This window comes from Corylus avellana, chromosome ca6 (assembly GCF_901000735.1).
Source record: "Corylus avellana chromosome ca6, CavTom2PMs-1.0".
NCBI lineage: Eukaryota > Viridiplantae > Streptophyta > Magnoliopsida > Fagales > Betulaceae > Corylus > Corylus avellana.
The window spans coordinates 6,439,752-6,448,331 of NC_081546.1; the positions used below are offsets into that span (position 1 = coordinate 6,439,752).

The 8,580-nt window shown below is 35.1% G+C and overlaps 1 pseudogene; it reads right to left on the reverse strand.

Moving 5' to 3' along the window:
• The window catches only part of LOC132185080 (triacylglycerol lipase OBL1-like), a 12,373-nt pseudogene extending 4,714 nt beyond the window's left edge, over positions 1 to 7,659 (reverse strand).
• Between the last annotated feature and the right edge of the window lie 921 nt (positions 7,660 to 8,580).

Genomic DNA, 8,580 nt, shown 5'->3' on the forward strand with positions numbered 1-8,580 from the left:
GTTGTTAGGTTAGGATTTGGCACATTCGGTTTGCATGTAAGTTGTTGAAAATGAGCACCTCAATATGTCTAGGAAGCAGATTCTAGAAAGCAGGTCCGGACCCCCAAAAGCCAGGTCCGGACCCAATTTCCAGAGAATACCTTTTGAAGGAGAGGTCCGGACCGCCAGAAGCAGGGTCCGGACCCCATTTCCAGAAACTACATTGAGAAGGGGAGGTCCGGACCTCAATTCCCCGGGTCCGGACCCCAGTTCCAGAAAGTGATGCTTGAAGGAGATGTCCGGACCTCCAGAAGTTGGGTCCGGACATCAGTTCTAGAGAACACGTTTTTGTTGAGATGTCCGGACACACAAATTGGAGGTCCGGACATCACTAGGTTACGAATAAGTAATCCTAGCCATGTCCGGACCTCAGATCTACCATGTCCGGACACGGCAGTCTTATGTTGTGTATTTTTCTATTTAAGCTACGTGAGTTTGCCATTGTAACCTACGTATTTTTGGAGAGCAAAATCAGAGAGCTTAGAGAGAGATATTGTTCTAGCTTATTTGAGAAGGGATTAAATACGTGAAGCCAATCGGAGTTCCGGTGAAAGGAAATCTTATAGAAAAATTGTGCCAGATGTTCTGGAAAGGGCTACTGCGGTAGAAGTCAAGTGGGTCGCTTGTCGTGTACAAGGAAGAGTAAATTGCAAAGGTTTTGTAATTCTTCTTGTATTCCTTATTCTTCTTATAGTGGATTGATTTTCTGGGTTTGGCTGCCCCGGAGAGGTTTTACATTTAGAGAGTTCTCTAAATGGTTTCCTCTTCGTAACCAAATATCTGTGTTCTTGATTTTCATTACATATCTGTATTTGGTTGATTATTGATTGTTAGGTTATATCTTATTCCGCTTAATATTTGTGAATCACCTAGACATTTGAATAGGTGTCGTTTGGAGTCGTTTTAGAATTTTCAATTGGTATCAGAGCGGGTTCACTCTGTCAAAGGATTAAATTCCTGAGTGTGATCCTATATACTTTCTAGATGTCCCAAACTCTTGATTGTTTTGAAACTATTATGTCTTCTGATAAACAGTATTATTTTGATTGTGATTCTGATAATGAAATTGATCTTTAGGAGACTTATAATTTGTTGTTTGTGAAATTCTCTGAGCTACAAGTTATTAATTCCAAGAATCTAAAGAAACTCAGAGAGGCTAAACATGATAAAGATGAGCTAATTGGTGAATTGAGTGATTCTCTTGATTTGTGTAAAACATTGAAATCTGAAAATCATGATCTTGCTAATAAAGTTGAGTCATTAGAGAATGAATTAAAGGAGTCCAAAACTCTATTGGAAAAATTCTCTAAAGATAATCTTGACAAAATTTTGCATACCCAAAAATCTACTTGTGATAAACCTGGGATTGATTTTGACAAGATTATTGCTCATTCTTCTAACCTTGCTTCTTCTTCCAAGAAAGCTTTTGTTGAAACAGAAAACTTGGAAGAGCCATTGGATAAAGATAAGCTAGTTGTTGTTCACTCTTCAAGAAGAAGAGGAAAAGAAGTCTTAAAGAAAAAGAAGAAAACAACTACTGCGACCTCAAGAGGTAAGAAGGGTAAGAAAGGTAAGTACTCTCGTGTTGAGCACTTTTTACCTAGAAGCAACTCCAACTTTGTTTACCTTGCAAGGAACCAACCTTCTCAAAGGTTCATTCCTACATGCCACCATTGTGGGATTATTGGTCATATTAGACCAAATTGTTCTAAGTTGAAATCCCAAAGACCTTGGAATAAAAAGGTTGCTCCTAAGAAAGAAAAAGGTGGTGTAGAGTCATGTTTGTCTAGATCTAAGTATATGTATATCCCTCCTCATATGAGACAAGCTTCTCCGAAATTTGTCCATACCTGCCATCATAGTGGCAAAGTTGGTCATATTCGACCTAACTGTTTTAAGTTGAGACCTCGTGAGCATAAGAGTGAGAATTCATATTCTAGGAAAGGTTTTGAGGGGCTATGCATAATGATGAAATGAGTGTTATCTAGGTTAGATGAGTTTAACAAGAGTCACAAATCTGTACCTAGGGTTAAGAAGGTTTGGGTTAGGAAGGTCGATACCATTCACCCATTGAGGGGGAATGGTAGTGATCTCACCTAAATTTAGGTGAGTAAATAACATATCTAGGAATTGTTGTTTTGCTTATTTTTTAAAATCCTAGAGCATGTTGTTTTTCTTTACTTTGCATTTTTTTTTTGTTTTTCGCTTTCTAGTTTATGCATTGCAATTTTTTTTTGTTACACTTTTTGTGTGAAGAGTGTATACATGTTTGTGTGGAGATTCTTGTTATAAGGCATATTCATAAAGGACTTTTCAAGAAATTCATTTGTTATGATCTTTGAAAGGCTTATAGATAAGATGTTGTGTGCGGACCACCAAGATTTTTGTCTACTTGCTAATCAAGTGTTCATGAATGTATAATGTCTTGTGAAGACCTAGAAGTAGTTATTAAACCTAATCATTATTTTGTAGTAGGACCTATAAGATGTGATGAAAGTTTAATGCTAAAGGACATTCATGTATTGCCTGTTGTAATCTCAACTCAAGCATGTTGTTTTTTTTTTTTCTTTATGCATTGTATTTTTGTTTGTTTTGCATTTGTTTTCGTTCATGTGCATTTCTTTTGTGAAAAATTTCAAAAAGACAAAAATATGTTACTTTGATTGTTTTTCTTTTCTTTCTTTTGTCTTATGCACCCACATAGTCCATTAATTTCTCATGTTGCTTTTTATGGATTTAATTCCTTGCGTCTTGGAATGTTCTTAATATGCATGAGATGAAAATTTGTGTCAATGGACTTGTGTTTGTGGTTACCTAAAGCTTGAGCTTATGTGGTACATTTTGCCTATGCTTTATCTTTTGTGCACATTTAAGCTTAAATTGAGGTTTTGTTTCACTTTATTTATGAGGTCTGTTAGGTAACCATATGAGGTTTTTGACTAGTCATATTTTTCAAATTGACCATATGCTAGTTGAACCTAGGGCTTAAAAATTCCTGCTTTCTCTTTTGTGATAAGCACCAAAAGTTTAAGGACACTTTCTCAAAGAGAAAAATAAACAAGATAGTGAAACAAATAAAATCAAAAGATCATATTCCAAAAGGAATTTATTTCACTGTGTCAAACTTGTGCAAAATGTATTACAAAGAGAAATGTATAGGATGAGAGTGGCTAGGCCCTAGTATGATAAGGTTTGACTTTTGATTTGATATACTTGTCAAAACCTCATGGTGGTGAAACTTTCTCCTCATTTTGTAAGTTGAAAATTTGTCTCTTTGGATAGCTTACACACACACTACACAAGCATGGGTTGAATGGAACATTTTTCTTTGCTTGGGTTAAGCAATATGAGTTTCTTGCCGTCTCTAGTCTCATGTATATTTTGCATATTTGGAGCATGTTTGGGATATTCGTTGTGCAACACGAGTCATTGATGTGTGTATCATGTGTGTTCATTTGACTTTTGAGGGGGAGAAACATGTTTTGTTTTGTTTTGTTTTTTTGTTTTTTGTTTTTTTTTTTTTGCTTCTTGTTGCTTATTGAATCATATGTTGAGGGGGAGTTTTTAATGATGTGTGTTCATGATCTTGCATTCTACGTCAATTTTTTTATCATGAGTTTTATTTCTGTACTCCTGTTCCACATATGCCTTGATGTATTTTGTGAAGTGTTTCAGGAAATATGAAGACCTTTTGTCCTTCTGAGACAAAAAGGGGGAGTTGATTTGATGTGTCATTTTCATGTAAAAATTGTTTTTGTCCCCGAATGGCCAAAAGGGGGAGTTTGTTGGGTTATGTTTTGGCTCATTCGGTTTGCATGTAAAGTTGGTGAAAATGAAACATCTCAAAGTGTCCAGAAAAATTGATTTTAGAAGGGCCGGTCCGGACAGCCAGAAGCCAGGTCCGGACCTGATTTCCAGAAACAATTTTATGAAGAGGTCCGGACCACCAGAAGCAGGGTCCAGACCCCATTTCCAGAAACTGTCGTTTGAAGGATGGGTCCGGACCGCCAGAAGCAGGGTCCGGACCCCATTTCCCGAAAGTTCATTTTATGAGGCATGTCCGGACCTCAGATCTGCAAGGTCCGGACCTGGCTGACTTATTAGGGTTATTTTCTATTTAAACACGATTTTGCTACATTTACAAGTACGTATTTTATTGAGCAAATATCAGGGTGCTTAGAGAGAGAGAATTTGTTCTAGATTATTGTTGAAGAGAAAATACGTGAAGCCAATCGGAGTTCCGGTGAAAGGAAATCTTTTAGGAGAATCGTGCCAGATGTTCTGGAAAGGGCTACTGAGGTAGAAGTCAAGTGGGTCACTTGTCGTGTGCAAGGAAGAGTCAAAGGTTTTGTTATTCTTCTTGTATTCCTTATTCTTCTATATAGTGAATTGATTTCCTGGGTTTGGCTGCCCCGGAGAGGTTTTACATTTAGAGAGTTCTCTAAATGGTTTCCTCTTCGTAACCAAATTTCTGTGTTCTTGATTGCATATTTCATATTAGTATTTGGTTGATTTTTTAACTGCTAAGTTAGATCTGTTTTCTGGATATTTTCGGTAAAACTCCTAGACGTGTGAGTAGGTGATAATTGGAGTCGTTTTAGAATTTTCAATGTCATTGCAGTAAACACACCTCATATACTTCACATCATACTCCTTCATCTTCTCCTTCATATAATCCCCGAGTTGCTTGTCTCCCACCCTTGGCTGCCCAAAAGTGTACACCCCCTCCAACCTATTCAACCACAATTCCTCCTCGTGCATTGCCAGAACAGTCACAAACATAATCGCCAATGCTCCACCCAAGCTGTGCCCCGTCAATATAAATTTCGCATTCTCATTCTTTTTCAATATTTCTCTCAGATTCTGTCTGATTGCGCAGTAAGTTATCGATCTCTTTGGGCCACCCTTTGTCCTTTTGCAGGCCCAGAGCTTTTATAAAGCCCAAATGGGCATTTCCTACGACTTTAAACTCCAACCACGAGAGATCAATATCTGTCTGCCATGCTACTGGATCGAATGTGTGGGTGCCACTAAATGCAACCACAATCTGGTTTGGCTCAACTCTTGTATCTTGGAACATCATGGCTTGAGTCGATATGTTTCCTATGTAATCTGTGGCAATTGGCAAATCATATATATACTATATAATTAAAAGCAACAATACAAGAAGAATTAATTCTCTTCAAAAACATGAAGACTAATTAATTTATAGTTAGCTAATTTTCTACACTTGTAGTGTCTAACCATAAATTTAGAAGGAATATAGTTAAGATTGCATGCATGCTTTTTTACCGTTCCAGAAGCTGTAGAACTCCAAGTATTTCATCCGCGAAAAAAAATAGAAAAAAAAAATAAAAAATAAAAATGAATCATCAATATCATTCATGGGCAATGGGTATCATAAAATTAAACACATGCATGTATGATGTTTTGACATGTAAATGATAGTTAATTACTCTCCACTGATCTTCTACTGTGGCTTGACCAAATGCCCCATTTTCGTATGCCAATTTGGAGGCTATCATAGCAAGGGACGCGTTAATAATGACACAAAAAACCTTATGACTAGTAACAAACTACAAAAAACCTTCTGATTAGTAACGTGTCAATAGGCTTGACACGTTACTAAATGTTAGTAACGTGTGGTTAGTTACATGTGCAGCGTGTTACTAATTTGGATGTTACTAAATTCCTATTAGTAACGTGCCAGCTTTGACACGTTACTAAAGTTTAAAAAATTAGTAAAAAAATTAATTTTCTTTTTTCAAATTTACTTCCAGAATTTGGCCGAGTAGTACTCTTAGGCCTGCAAGTTTTGTGTTTTTTCATTAAAAACAATTTCAAGGCCTTTACTATGATCACAAGCCAAACTCTTGCTGCATTCTGTATTTCTGTGGGTCTCGAATCTCGGCTGCCCATTTCCCCCACGGTCTTTACCTTACTCCTCTATAGTGTCTTGGGTCAACAATACTCATGTAATTAAGAAAATAAACTAAACAAGTTACAAATAATTAATTAATTTGAAAGAGATAAAAAGATCAGAAAAATCAACCAAAAAAATCAGAAAAATTAACCATAAAAATCAGAAAAATTACCCATTAGAGTATACGATGTCCGTTTCTCAAGTGGATTCAACTTGAAAAATCAAACCAAACCAACCAGAAAATCAGACCAAGAAAAATTTCAAACACCCAAACCCAGCAGAAAAATTTCAAACACCCAAACCCAAACCCAGTAGAAAAATTTTTCTTCTCTTTTTCATTTTCTTCTCATCTTCTTTTCTTTTTCTCTTCTCCTTTTCTTTTTCTTCTTCCCATTTGAGAGAAGAGGGAACTGCCATATATGGGGGTATAGTGGGTGTGAGAGCAAAAGAGAGAAAAAGAGAAGAAGAAAGAAAAAGTCCGGCAGGGAGGAAGAAAAAAGAGGGAAGAGAAAAGAAAAAGAGAGAAAGAGGGAAGCAGTTGGCGCATGATTCTAATGCCTATTGGTAACGTGTCAAATTTGACATGTTACCATTTGGTAACATGTTAACTTTGACACGTTACTAGAGTTTTAGAATTTTTTTTAATTTTTTTAATTTTTTTTTTCTGAACTAGTAGCGTGTCAACTTTGACATGTTACTAAAGTTTTTGAATTTTTTTTTGAATTTTGAATTAATTATTATTATTATTATTTTTTCAGTTTTCGAATTAGTAACGTGTCAAATTTGACACCTTACTAAAGTTTTCAATTTTTTTTTTAATTTTTTTTAAAATTTTTTTAATTTTTAATTTTTAATTATTTTTAATTATATTATATTTTTAATTTTAATTTTAATTTTTTAATTTTAATTTTAATTTTAATTTTTTTTTTCAGTTTTCAAATTAGTAATGTGTCAAATTTGGCACGTTACCATTTAGTAACGCGTCAACTTTGACACGTTACTAAAGTTTTCGAATTAGTAACGTGTCAAATTTAGTAACGTGGGTACAGTGACACATTACTAAAAAATTTAGTAATGTGTCACAAACTGACACTTTATTAAATGATAACGTGGCAAAAATTAATGAACAGTACACACGTTACTAATACTACATTTTTTGTAGTTTAACCAGGTCTAATGTTTTTGTCTAATTCCACTCTTTTATCAATATTTCCTACCACAGATGTGAACTTCGCGGATGACCTATCCATTCCTGCATAAATTAACCCAATCATCATGGTTTAGTTATGCATTAATTACCATTAATTCATTACACCACATACATAATAGCATTATGTAGCTATATGATGCTCAATATATATACTAAAAAAAAAAAAAAAAAAAAAATTCTAAGAAATTTGACAATAGCATGAGAAATCCACCGTTTCCTGAAAGAAGATTCAAAAAAACTCCAGTATTTTCCTAGTCAGAATCATGGGCATCCCCAAGTAAAGGAGGAGTTTCTGTGCAACAATGGAGATGATTAAGTACCATCGGCGCCGGATATCTCCCTTTGTAAATTGCTCTTTTGTGCTCTAGATGAATCTACTTGTATCTGACTTAGAGGAAAGCAAAAGGCGAACAAGATCATATGGACTTGCATTTTCTGGCTTAAGCAAGGTACAATGGCAGGAGTGTGCCTTATAAGGCACCTGCATGGCTTTGAAGCAATTACTACAAAAAAACTATAACATGTCTATTATTCATTACTTTTTGCCACATTACCATTTAGTACCATATCAATTTGTGACACGTTACTAAATGGCAATGTGTCAAATTGACACATTACTAAATCGAAAAATTAAAAAAAAAAAAAAAAAATCGAAAACTTTAGTAACGTGTCAAAGTTGACACGTTACTAAATCGAAAACTTAAAAAAAAAAATAAAAAAAAAAATCGATTACTAAATCAAAAACTTAAAAAAAAAAAATTAAAAAAAAAAATTCGAAAACTTTAGTAACGTGTCAAAGTTGATACATTACTAAATGGTAATGTGTCACATTTGACACGTTACTAAATCGAAAACTTTTTTAAAAATAATAATAATAATAAATAAATTCAAAAACTTTAGTAACTTGTCAAAGTTGACAAGTTACTATCGGGCATTAGAAACAAGCGCCAGTCCCTCTTTTTCTCTTTTTCTTCCTCCTAGCCGCACTTTTTCTTTCTTCTTTCTTCTTCTCTTTTCCTCCCGGTAGCTCTCCGTTGTTTTCTCTCTCACTTACTCTCTCCTCCATCGCCCAGTGTCTTAGTCATGCTCTCTTCACCAAAATCACCTCCGGCCGTCACTCTATCTCCCTTCGGCAGTACTCCGGCTGCCATACCCTTTGCATCTCCTTCGATCTCCTTTCCTCAAGCATACATATGCATTAATTTGTTGATTATGTTGTTGATTTAATCGATCGATCTCTATTATATTGACTGATTGTTGAGGAAAATTTATGGGTTAGTAACATAGTATGTATGGATGATTTTCGATTATACCCACTTAATGATTTAACTAAAATCTCTAAAAAAATTCAGAGCTTGGCTGTAAACCGAAAAGATTTCTCCACAGTATTTGGGTTGCTCCAAATTCG